Below are 13788 nucleotides of genomic sequence, written 5' to 3' on the forward strand. Positions count from 1 at the left end.
TCCAAAATTCTGTACAACGCTTTCCTCGACGACCACCGCTTTATCTAAAAAATTTAGTCTATATCGGTTCAGATTTAGATATAGCTCCCATACATATGTTCGTTCGATTTCCAGTAATATTGCAATAAAATGGTCATTTGTTAACGGATTCTCTCGAAATTTGGCAGGAAGGATTTTCTTACAACTCTCAACATTACCGGTGAATTTCATAGAAATCCTGTCACATTTATATATAGCTCTCATATATATATATATCGCCCGATTTTCATTCCCAGAGCCACTGCAAGCGCATTTATTGACCAATCTTCCCAAAATTCTGTACAACGCTTTCCTCAATGACCACCGCAATATCTACAAAATTTAGTCTAAATCAGTTCAGATTTAGATATAGCTCCCATATATATGTTCGTCCGATTTCCAGTAATATTGAAATAAAATGGTCATTTGTTAAACGATTCTCTCGAAATTTGGCAGGAAGGATTTCCTTATAACTCTCAACATTACCGGTGAATTTCATAAAAATCGGTTCAGATTTATATATAGCTCTCATATATATATCGCCCGATTTTCACTCCTAGAGCCACTGCAAGGGCATTTATTGACCAATCTTCCCAAAATTCTGTACAACGCTTTCCTCACTGACCACCGCAATATCGACAAAATTTAGTCGAAATCGGTTCAGATTTAGCTATAGCTCCCTCCCTCCCTATAGCTCCCTATAGCTTTCATATATATATACCGCCCGATTTTCATTCCCAGAGCCACTGCAAGCGCATTTATTGACCAATCTTCCCAAAATTTTGTACAACGTTTTCCTCGACAACTACAGCAATATCTTAAAAGTTTGGTCGAAATCGGTTCAGATTTAGATATAGCTCCCATACATATGTTCGTTCGATTTCCAGTGATATTGCAATAAAATGGTCATTTGTTAACGGATTCTCTCGAAATTTGGCAGGAAGGATTTTCTTACAACTCTCAACTTTACGGATGAATTTCATAGAAATCGGTTCAGATTTATATATAGTTCTCATATATATATATCGCCCGATTTTCATTCCCAGAGCCACTGCAAAGGCATTTATTGACTAATCTTCCCAAAATTCTGTACAACGATTTCCTCAATGACCACCGGAATATCTACAAAATTTGGTCGAAATCGGTTCAGATTTAGATATAGCTCCCATATATATGTTCGTCCTTTTTGAGAAATATTGCAATAAATGGTCATTTGTTAACCGATTATCTCGAAATTTGGCAGGAAGGATTTTCTTACGACTCTCGACATTACTGGTGAATTTTATACAAATCGGCTCAGATTTAAATATAGCTGTCATATATGTATATCGCCCGATTTCCACTCCAAGAGCCACTGCAAGTGCATTTTTTGAGCAATCTTTCCCCGACGACTACCACATTATCTGAGAAGTTTGCTCGAAATCGGTTCAGATTTAGATATAGCTCCCCTATATATAATCGTCGGATTTTGGGTAATTAGCAATAATGTTGTCATTTGTCAACTGTAGTTATTACAGTTTGAAGATATTTGCTCAAAATTTGATACGGATTAATAGCCCATCCGAAAACATCCGCCAAAGTCCGTCAACATCGGTTCAGAATTGAATATAGCTCCCGCATTGTACTTATATGGTAGGTGTAGGGTAGTATATAGTCGGCACCGCCCGACTTTTGCCCTTCCTTACTGGTTCTATAATAATTTTTTAATTTTGGATTTTCAACTGCACAGATAAGAATTAGTTCGGCATATAACGAATTTTTTCAGATTGTATGAAAATTGTTTTAAGTATTTGAATTTGTATATCCTTTCCCGTACTAATGTACAACACTGTTGTGGTAGCAACATTTTAAGAAACAAATGGTTTGAAGAAATATTCCGTCTAGAAGGAAGAAGATTAGAGTAGGTAATAGTAGCAGTTCGTTACAGGCTCTCTTAGACATTTTGTAGTTCATAGGATTACTGTTGCTCTTCGATGAGAATTAAATCCATGATCCCTACGTCTATTTGTCCGTCCATCCGTCCGTATTTTGCATACTTTCAATATGTTCAGCATTTTCTCCTTCACACATTGGTACTTAGACCGAACTAGACAATAGTATAGAATTATACAAATTCTTTGTAAAGATAAGAATGATAGCTTTGTAAGTCTAGGAATATAGGAAATGGTTAACCTTAGTATTCATCTTAATCTTCTAGATCTAGATAATTGCAATAATTACAATATTTATCATCTGCATTCTGCATATAAACAAATATTGACATTAATTATTATACAATGATACATAAAATTAGTATAATTAGGCGGCTTACTTTATTAAAACAAACAACGACAACAACGGCAACAACAACAACACAAATAACACAGACCTATTAATCAACACATATAATGGACACGTTTCTTTATTTGGCGTTCACCTAATTAACTATTGTGTTTTTGTGTCATACGTGTCATGGGACAGATCCGATAAAGTAAACAAAATACTCCACCAACCAAGAGACCCATGCCAAAGGAAAGTATTATCGATTCTTTATTATTTATTTGTTTTTGTTTGCGAACGAAGTTCATTTAAATAACTAGTTACGTTTCTAATTATTTAATATTTGAATAAATCATCTAGAAAGGAAGGCACAATAAATGCCACGCATCAAATAAATTGCTTCCCATTGACACTTAGAATTTAGAAGAAAGAAATTCAATAAGAACTTTGATACAATGAAGTGATTTATGGGAAATGCCTATTCGATTGTCTATGTCTGGGGGCAATTTATATGCATATTTCGAAGCCTATGTGGGCCAAGAGAGGGGTAATAGGAATCTACGAGGCGAATTAAAATTTTATATAGTCATTAATATATATGATATATGTGGCCATTAAATGTTTAGCCCATTAATATTCTTTTTTTCTTCCATGTAAATAAGAATTTGAAAAATATTTTTATTTAAATTTCTATTTTTAACTCCACGAGCACGCTTAAAAATTTCAATCAAACAGAAACAAGCAAAAGGCACCACCACCATACCCACCACCTCGGGCATATATGTAAACCACAGTTCGTCATAATCCGGCAAACAATGCATTATTTATGCATCCATAGCAGCTATAACGAAATATGGTCCGATTTGGACCAAATTCCGCACGGACATTAAATGGTCTAACAAATACAAGCCACTGGTAAAATTTATTTCAATATTCGTGTTTTGTGTAGATATATCTAAATATAGGCCGATCAAAACCGTATAGGAAACGGATGTCGAAAAACCTAACATAAGTCACTTTGTCAAATTTCAGCGAAATTGGATAATAAATGCGGCTTTATTGGGCCTAAGACCCCAAATCCAGAGATCGGTCTATATGGCAGCTACGTCCAAATCTTGACCGATCTAAGCCAAATTGAAAAATATGTCGAAGAGGCAAACACAACTTACTGTCTCAAAATTCAGAAAAATTGGATAATAAATGTGGCTTTAATGGGCCGATTAAATTGGCAGATTGGTCTATATGGTAGCTATATCCAAATCTTAACCGATCTGGGCCAAATTCAAAAAGCATGTCGAGTGACCTTACACAACTCACTTTCCCAAATTTTCAGCAAAATCGGACAATAAATGTGGCTTTTATGGGCCTAGGACCTTAAATCGGCAGATTGGTCTATATGGCAGCTATATCCAAATGTGGACCGATTTGGACCAAATTGAAGAAGGGTGTCGAAGGTCGTAATACAACTCACTGCCCCAAATTTCAGCGAAATCGGACAATAAATGCTTCTTTTATGGAGCGAAGACCCTAAATCGGCAGATGGGCCAATATGGCAGCTATATTCAAATCTGGACCCATCTGGGCCAAATTGAAGAAGGATGTCGAAGGGCCTAACACAACTCACTTTCCCAAATTTAAGCAAAATCGGACAATAAATGTGATTTTTATAGGCCTAGGACCTTAAATTGGCAGATAGTTCTATATGGCAGCTATATCCAAATGTGGACCGATCTGCGCCAAATTGAAAAAAAAAAAGCCAAAGGGCCTAACACAACTCACTTTCCCAAATTTCAGAAAAATCGGATAATAAATGCGGCTTTAATAGGCCTAAGACCTTAAATCCTGAGATCGGTCTATATGGCTGCTAAATCCAAATCTTTACCGACCTGGGCCAAATTGAAAAAAATGCCAGAGGGCCTAACACAACTCACTTTCTCAAATTTCAGTGAAATCGGATAATAAATGTGCTTTTTATGGGGCCAAAACCTTAAATCGGCAGATCGGTCCATATGGCAGCTATATCCAAATCTAAACCGATCTGGACCAAATTGAAGAAGGGTGTCGATGGGCGTAATACAACTTACCACCCCAAATTTCAGCGAATCCAAATCTGGACCCATCTGGACCAAATTGAAGAAGGATGTCGAAAGGCCTAACACAACTCACTGTCTCAAATTTCAGTAAAACTGGATAAGTATGGCTTTTTCGTGCCAAAGACCTTAATTCGGCAGATGGCATATAAATACATGTTATTTATAAAATTATCGAAAATAATCGAAATAACTTAAATCCTACATATTTTTTTTTTTGATAAATTAATGAAAAAATAGTACAATTTTAATGAAAAAATTTTTTTAAGTTATCGAAAATTATCGAATTGTCTCTTACAACGTAGACATTTTTGTTATCGATAACTATATAGTTGCAAGTTATAATAAAAAATAAATTAATTCGTTTATATTTTTTTTGCTAAGTCACTAAATGATAAATTTAAAAAGAAAAAATCATAAAATTTTATTGAAAAATTTGAAGTTATCAAAAATTATGGAATGGCTTTTTACAATGTAGTCATTTTTGCAATCGATAACAAAATAATTGCACTCGAACTCTAATGGACAGTTTTTATAAGTGATTGTAAGTCTGGATTTAGCTAAATCCAAAAACAAATCCTATCCTATTACACCGAGTTTTTGGGGATTTAAGTGACATACACAACCGTACATGCACATGTTTGCACATGTGCATTCACAACCATACATAATTCTTTTAAAAAATTATATATTTTGGTATTTGTATCGATTATTCAGCCATGAAATCGGTTTTATTTGGGATTTGAAAATAAATCTTCCAAAAATGGGGTTTATGGTAAAACTTGGAAAATAACAAAGGATTTAGCACTTAAATCTCAAAAAGACCATATATCCAGACTTAGTGGCCAATGTAAACGTACTTTAAAATAGTATGTGGGAGAATTTAATACTTAACATATTTATTAATAATTTGATAATTATCGAAAATTATATGAAAATCTGAAAATTATAAAATTTTGTTGAAATTTTTCAAGTTATCGAAAATTTTCGAATGGACTTTTACAATGTAGATATATTTGCTATCGATAACAAAATATATGGAACCAAACTTAATTAGCAAGCATTTTAAAATTATTATACTAAATGAGAAAAATAATCAAAACCTAACAAATTTTATTCAAAGTTTTATAGTTATCGAAAATAATCGAAAAAATCGATTATGGCAGTACGTTTTTTCGCTTCATACAGTGCAAGTATGATGTATTGGATAGTTCTCCAGGGCATAGTTGTATGGGGTAGTTTTTGGTATTATGCGATAACACTTAATTGCACTGTGCAATACGTAAATAAAATGCGGATTATGCAGACAATTTTACCGATATCAAAATTAATTGCAATCAAATTAGCCTAAGAAGGTATATACAAGTCATTTATGAAATTATAACTATTTACCGGAAATTATCCAAAGAAATTCAGACATAATTTTTAGATAAAATGCTTAATGAGTAAAAAACATCATTAAATTTTGTTGAAAAATTAATGTAATCGAAAATTCAAAATTTCAGCCAAATCGGACAAAAATTACGGCTTCCAGGGGCTCAAGAAGACAAATCGAGAGATCGGTTTATATGGGAGCTATATCAGGTTGTTGACCGATTTGGACCGTACTTGGTACAGTTGTTGGAATGCAAAATTGAGCCCTTACAAAAATTGAGGCTTGTAAGGACTAACGGGACACATAAGACTACGCGCCCACTTATGCAAAATCGGTGCGGCAAGTAATAGCATGTGTAGGGCATGTGAGGAAAATGATGAGACGTTGGAGCATTTCCCAAAAATTAATTTTTTTTTTTCGAGGTTACTTTTTAGTTTTTAGAGTGCACAACAAGCCGATTACTGACTTAGGTGTATGTCTATAGTGGCATGGGGCAGACTAATATCTGCACCCTCTTTTCAACCTAACCCAGCGTAGCCTACCGTCACCAAAAACAAAACATGGTTTCCATCATTGTAGTCTGGTGCCTCGGGGGTAGCCCAAAACCCGCCAAATGGATATATAGACCAATCTCGACAATTCAGCGTCGAAGGCGAACATATGCTACTATGGCACGAGTTCGATATTCACATTCAGGGTGAAGTGTCCCCACCCCATCCGGAGCGGGCCCGGTTCGGCTAGTAGAAAATAAAATCCACGAAAATGTTCTTTTTGAAATTTCTTTTTTATCATTACTTAAAGTCTAATTAGAATTAATTTTTACAATTTAAAGAAAAAAAAACATTTAATTACCATTTGCAGTATTTGGTGTTTTGTAAAATGTTGCAGCTGCTAATGCTTTATTGTCCTCGGCAGTTTTCTAAACATGTCACTATGATTTTTTTAAATTTCTTTTCTTTGCTTTGCTATAGGCCACAATGTATCGATATTTGGATTTTTTTTTTTTTGTTTTTCTTCAATATATCACTATTGATGTCAATTATCAAAGCATATCTTTGTTTAAGAAATTTACATAAATTTTTTTGTTATTTATTTTTTATTTTTCTTTTTTCTAAGAAAATTTTCCCATGACACTTTTTTATTTACACAAAATGTGTTAAATAAATATTTGCTGGAATTTTTATTTTAATTCAATTTTATTCGTGGCTAAGGAAATTTTGCAGTCTTGTCACTTAAAACTTGAACTTGATGTTAAAGTAGCCGCTGAGTAGCTAACCGCCTGGCTGACTGGCTAAACGATTCCCGCTTATGTTTGCAAAATAACTAAACCAGAACCTCCCGGTCTCTTGTGCGGTTCGAATTGCTTTCAATTAACACTTCATTACGTTTCTTTTGCTTAAATTGGTGTGAACTTTTTTCTTCTTGCTTTTAATTTTGACGGAAATATTCATTCCCACATCAAAATGTGTGATGTTTGTATTTTTTTTCGACTTTTTCACTTAAAACTTATTCCGTTGTCAAAATATTCTTTTTTTCGTCGAAATATTCTTCCCGCTGCTTAAACGCCGACAGCGAGTTACGACCACGATCACGATTACGACTAGCATGAAGTTGAGCGAGGGAAAATGTTCTAGCCCACAAAGCAAACGAGAAGGTGATATGAGCAGCAGCGCACACCTGAATCAATGAATGGCTGTTAACTGTCTGGCGGCTTTAATTTCTACAAATAAATATTCAAGCCTTTAAAGCAGCCAGAACAAATGCTTATCGAAAGTCAAGACAAAAACAAAAACAACAACATCAACAAAAACCAAATTAAAACCCATGTATTTAGTATTATCTCGTAAATATAGTGCGCCGTGAGGCGATTACGAACTAACAAACGAACCAGCAAACGATTGAGTGAGAATATTATGGTGTTCTGTCCGTCCGTATGTTCGAGAATTCCTACTACGAGAGTAAAAAAATGTGGCTAGAGCACACTTTTTTTGTTGTGGTTTTGTGTTCGTAAGAATATCTCAAGCAAATGTCATCGGTGCGGTAAACCAAACCATTCTCACATACAAACATACAGGCAATGTAACCACTTAGTGCACAGTAGCGGATAAAAGTGAAGTATACAGGACATATGTAAAGGTTTGATAACAGCCTTTAGCATAAAGCTAACAGCCGAAAACTTATCGGAAACATCGGTAATATCGATAACAGGTAATAAAATATCAACGTTTTATATGTTTGTAAAATTACATTTAAAAGTTTTGTTATCGATAACACTTATCTTAAGAAAATTCTAATTATAATATCGAAAAGAGTCGAAAAAAACTGAAAACGAACGTCATCAATGGAAGCGTTTTTTTTACCCATCCACCCATTCAGAACTGGTTCAAATTTTACTTTATTTTACGCATGATGTGACATCGATAAAACGTTTATAAGAGCCAAGAGCATAGCGATAAAAATCTTTAACAAATTGATAACAGCTGATAACATATCCAAGACAGCATATCGATAACAGGAAATAAAATATCAGTGTTTATAATGTAAAATTTTTCTTATCGATAGCAACATTGATTACTATGGTATGTTTGCAAAGTAAACGAAATAACTCGAAAAATATTTTTAAGTAAATAATCTAGACTTTTAAAATTCCCCGCATGGGATAACAAGAAAAACCTACAGGCTGGAACTTTGAGTTCCCAACTGTGTGGTGGTCATATGTAGTTGTCAGGAGAAGCTCAGCTGAGAGCTACCGGGCGCGTCCACTCGCACCCTCTTTTCAATCTTACCTAACCTAATTAGAGTTGCCGAAATAATTTGTAAAATATTTTTTTATTCAAAAATCAGGACATGTAAAATAAGGTTTAAAATTTTTTATAGATAATAATAATGTATCGAAGTTATTAATCTTATCAAAAAGGATCGAAGAGAACTGATAACGAATGTAGTCAATGTAAGTGTTTTTTTCACGACATCCTGGACTGTCTCAGGTTTTGCTTTATTTTACGCATGTTGTGACATCGATAACACATTGATAAGAGGAAATAATAAAGCGATAATAGTCTTTAATATATATGTATTAAACGACGGTTACGTAGCGAAAACAGCTGATAACATATCGATAACAACTAAAAACTTGTCCATAACATTCGATAACAATAGGACATAATGCATCAGTGTTTACATGTTAAAAAATGTTTGTTATCGACAGCAACAATGGTTACAAATACATTCGTTTTGGTTATATGTAAAAAAGAAGTTGTAAAGTCTGCTTAATTGATTGAAAATGTCGAAATAACTTAAAAACTAAATTTTTAAATAAAACCTTAACAAACTAAAAAACATAATTTAGCTTGAAATAAAAAGTTATCGAATATGATTGTTATCGATAATAAAAACTGATCGATAATTGTAGAGTTTGTCGAAAAGACTTGAAAAACGAAAGTAGTACCGACAACAATCTTAAACATATAATGTAGATAATGGTCGATAACATACCGAAGACGGCTGATAACATATCGATAACATCCTAGAACAAAAGGAACTACTGACAACATAGTGGTAACATCCGAAAATAGCAAATTAAATATAATTTTTTTTTAATTATTAGCAATGTTTACTAAAGAGAGCAACAATGGTTATAATAAAATTCGGTTTGCTTGTAAATATTACAAAACGATAATAGCTGACATCATATCGATAACCGCTGCCAAAGTATCAATTAAACCTGCTAGTGCTGGAACATATCGACAACATTCGAACAAAGGGAAATAAAATATTAGTGTTTTAATATTCAGAAAAGTTGGTTATCGATAGCCAGTATGGTTACAGTCATATTTCGTTTGCTTGCAAACATAACATATCGATAACAGCCGACAACATATCGGTAACACCCGTTAACAGGAAATAAAATATTATTGTTTATGAGAAATGTTTGTTATCGACGCCAACATTAAAATTTTGCTTGTTGCAAAGATAATATATCGATAACAGCTGACAAATTGTCGATAACAGTCGACAACAGGAAAAATCAGTGATTTCAATGATTACATTATTTTTGTTATCGATAACATCGGTAGTTTCAATAACATTCGTTTTGCATGTCGAAGTATAGGGGGTCACCCCATCCCCACAAAAACGCCCAAAATGGGCACATTAGCCAATCACGGATATATGGGACTCGGTTTTTTTGTTCCGTAGAGACTGAAAAACGGCAGAACCGATTTTCTCGAAATTTTCGAATATTGTGTAGGTTGGTTTGTAGGGAAGCAAAAACATATATAATTTTTCGATATCAGAAGGGGGATATTTCGATAGCAATCGATAACACCCACCATTTGAAGAATTGAGCTATATAGGGCTTATGATCGTGCATATTATACAACACATTGGTATTTCGATAACTATAACCCTCGATAACTTCTTTTTAAAATTAGACGTATATCTCATAACATCAATGTTGTTCTATATAGTTGTTATCGATATCTTGCGATAACAGCCTAGCAGCTCAGCATGTGATTTTCACTATATAGCATTAAAAACACCCGTTATCGCTTTCATCCCATGGTATCGATATGCATTTACTATGTACTACTAAAATAAAACAGTAATTATAGTTCTAGATAATAATACTATGCATTGGTATTTCGATAACTGTTGATGACACTCGAAAACCCTCGATAATTCCTTTTTAAAGCCAGACGAATATCTCATGACATCACTGTTGTTCTAGTTTGTCTCTCATGACATCAATGTTATTGTAAATAGTATTTCATGCCATCAATGTTGTTCTATCGATATCTTGCGATAACAGCCAATAGCATGTGATTTTCACTATATAGCATTAAAAACGCCCTCTATCGGCTTTCATCCCATGATATCGATATGCATGTACCATGTGCTACTAAAATAAAACAGTAATTATAAAAATCTAGATAATTATACAATGCATTGGTATTTCGATAACTGTCGATGACACGCGAAAACCCTCGATAACTCTTTTTTAAAACTAGAAGAATATCTCATAACATTACTGTTGTTCTAGTTTGCTTCTCATGACATCCATGATAGTTGTTATCGATAACTTGCGATAACAACCAACAGCATGTGAGTTTCACTATATAACATTAATAACAGCCTCTATCGGCTTTCATCCCTTGTTATCGACAACTATCCATTACAACTTAACATTGTAAATCTATACGGTATACACTGCAAATTCATAATAATTTCGATAAGTTTTCAATATCGATATTTGAAACTTTGCTAGCTTCTATAACAAAGGAAATAAAACTAAATATAAAATGTTGAAATCAAGTTACTTAGTGTAAATACTCATCACATTGATATAATTCGTAATTCAAATTGCATTTAACGAAATTTCACTTCAATCAGACTTTTACCTATCACTTAATTACTTCAGACATTCTTTTCTATCACCATAATTATGCCCCTTAAGCTCGAACGATGTGTTTGCACTTCAGAAATTCTGTTAGATAATTTTTGCCATATTTAGCATATAACATACGAGTATTTGTTATTGTTAATACTGTCTCCATAAATAGCCATAAAAACTTGTAGCAATTTTTTTTTTTTTGGTTTTTGTTTCCATAACAAAAACAAAGTAGAATTACTATTATTGACATTATCATATGCATCTAGATATGTATGTATGCATTATTCATAAATATTAATATAATAAGTATTGTATCTACGTACGTACATATGTATAGTATTTATGGTCTAAAGAAATCACGAGAGTTAATACAGCATTATAAGTATTAATTGAAAAATATAAAACGCGTAGCATTTGTGCTGCGCGATAAGATATCGCAGGCAACACTCAAGTGGTGGTGGTGGCAAAAAAGAAGAAATTAAATCAGAGATTTATTAGAAATTGATATAGCCAATCAATTTAAGCAGGTTGAACCGAACGCTTATACAAGCTTATCTACGGCAGTGTGATTTAAACTGGACAAGTCTATTTCGATTATTTGGCATGTAATCGAAAGTATGGTAATATATATTATATTTGGTCACACTAATCTTAAATTATGGCATCAATTTTCTTGTACAAAAATTATGGATATTCTAAATGCAAAAATTCCTTATCGGGCTGATTTTTCATGTTATCGAGGGTGACCTAGAACTACAATGAACTGCATAGTTACATCAAGCCTAATGAAGGGCTGTATATATATGGAACTTTAAATAGAAATTAAACATTTTGATCCTGTAGATAACAAGCGATAACTCGAATTTAACCCAATATGAGGTCTTTTTATTTTGCTATATACGGTTTATCGAAAGTCATCGTTTATTAATCTTTCATCCGATGGGTAGCTATATAGAGTATCAAACTAGCTATCCGGCACATAAATTACCTCAATACTGATTATGAAACAAGTTTTGTTTTAATATAGAGACTTGAATAATTTTTTTTTTGTCTGATCGATAACAATGTTTTACGATTTTTTTATGTTTTACTGAACGTTATATAAGCAGTTATCGAATATTTTTTAAAGTTAATATGTGCTGGGTGCCTGTTGATACCATCTTTTGCGATACACATTTCTTAAAATTGATTTATATATGGAGCGTTCAGTGAAACATTGTTAGATAATGGAAATATTATGTTATCGAAACAGAAAGTAGTTTTCGTAGAAAACAATTGTTCCAGTCAAAGTCAAAGGAAATGTTATGCTATCTAAATAGAAAATAGTAGTAGACCATTGTTTAAGTCAAAACCTCAAAATTTGCAATAATGATATTAATAATACGTAATCGATAAATCTCGTATTTTCGATAACTCCATATTATCGAAAAAAGAAACATAGCTTTTGTGCAAAGAAATACATTTCTGAAGAACTACACATTTAAAACAGTACTATAAAGATTTAGCCTCGCAATTTAAAATAATGGTATTAATAACTCGTAATCGATAAATTCCGTATTTTCGATAACTCCATATTATCGAAAAAAGAAATACAATTTTTGTGCAAAGCAATACATTTCTGAAAGGAACTCCCCATTCAAAATAGTAACCTTACTGTAAAGATTCTGGCTATCGATAATGCTACGATATTTCGATAAAAAAAATAAAAGTCGGGTTTTAAAAAATACGCTGAATTTCAATATTTTGGAATAATATGAAAATTTTTTGTCGAAAATGATAATTTATCGAAAAAAGGTAATTGTAATAAACATGCTCTGATGAAAATGATGCATTTTAATTTGAACAGATCGTACTCATAGTGTGTACGTGTTGATTACAGCTTTTGCCTAAAACGGTATATCGATTTTTTCTTTTCTTTTCATTGATTTTATTTAATTTTTCATACTTAACTTCTCATTTCTTAACCTTATTTGTCACAGAACGTGTTTTTCAATATCTGTCAAATAATGACTACACATTTCTTTGTAAACGGTAATCGATAGACGTTAATAATCGAAAAAAATCAAATGATTTTGATTTTTCAGCCATGACAGATGGCTATGTGTACATGTGACGAATACACCTTTGTTTTCACCAATACTATTACAATGAATGTACATCAGATGTGCCATGTAAACTCAATATAAGATTTATTATATTATATATGCTCATTGGGTTTAATTTCATTGTTATCGATACGTTTTCTTTTTGGTTATAAAACATTATGTGTCCGAAAGAAAGAAAATAATAGTAATGCAATTCTCTTATAATAGAGCTTTAGAAAAAACTTGGTATTTTAATATGCTCAAATGTTTCATTATCGATAAATATTGTTAGACTAAGGGAAAAACCTTTAATAAACTGGTATTATTGTTGAATATGGCCATAAATAACTTGTTATCGATAAATTTTGGTCGATAATGTTGTGTAATTAGGAATAAAGGAAAATGACGACAAATACAATCTTTGTAAAAAAGAGTATAGTTTTAATAGGAGATTAGTGCTCTAATTACTTTTATTACCATCAATGTTTCTGTTATCTATAAATATTTTCAGAGAACTAAAGTTGTTATTTAAAAAAATTGTTTTTTTTTATGTTAATTTTTAATATTGCT

General features: G+C 32.5%; 1 protein-coding gene across 1 annotated transcript in view; it reads right to left on the reverse strand.

Annotated features, from left to right (window-relative positions):
• LOC106091078 (uncharacterized) overlaps positions 1–7441 on the reverse strand; it is a 37831-nt gene extending 30390 nt beyond the window's left edge. The window contains exon 1 of the mRNA XM_013257495.2: positions 6595–7441. The gene's annotated coding sequence lies outside the window, so the exon portion shown is untranslated. The remainder of the gene's footprint in view (positions 1–6594) is intronic.
• Between the last annotated feature and the right edge of the window lie 6347 nt (positions 7442–13788).

Source organism: Stomoxys calcitrans, chromosome 2 (assembly GCF_963082655.1).
Source record: "Stomoxys calcitrans chromosome 2, idStoCalc2.1, whole genome shotgun sequence".
NCBI classification, from domain to species: domain Eukaryota; kingdom Metazoa; phylum Arthropoda; class Insecta; order Diptera; family Muscidae; genus Stomoxys; species Stomoxys calcitrans.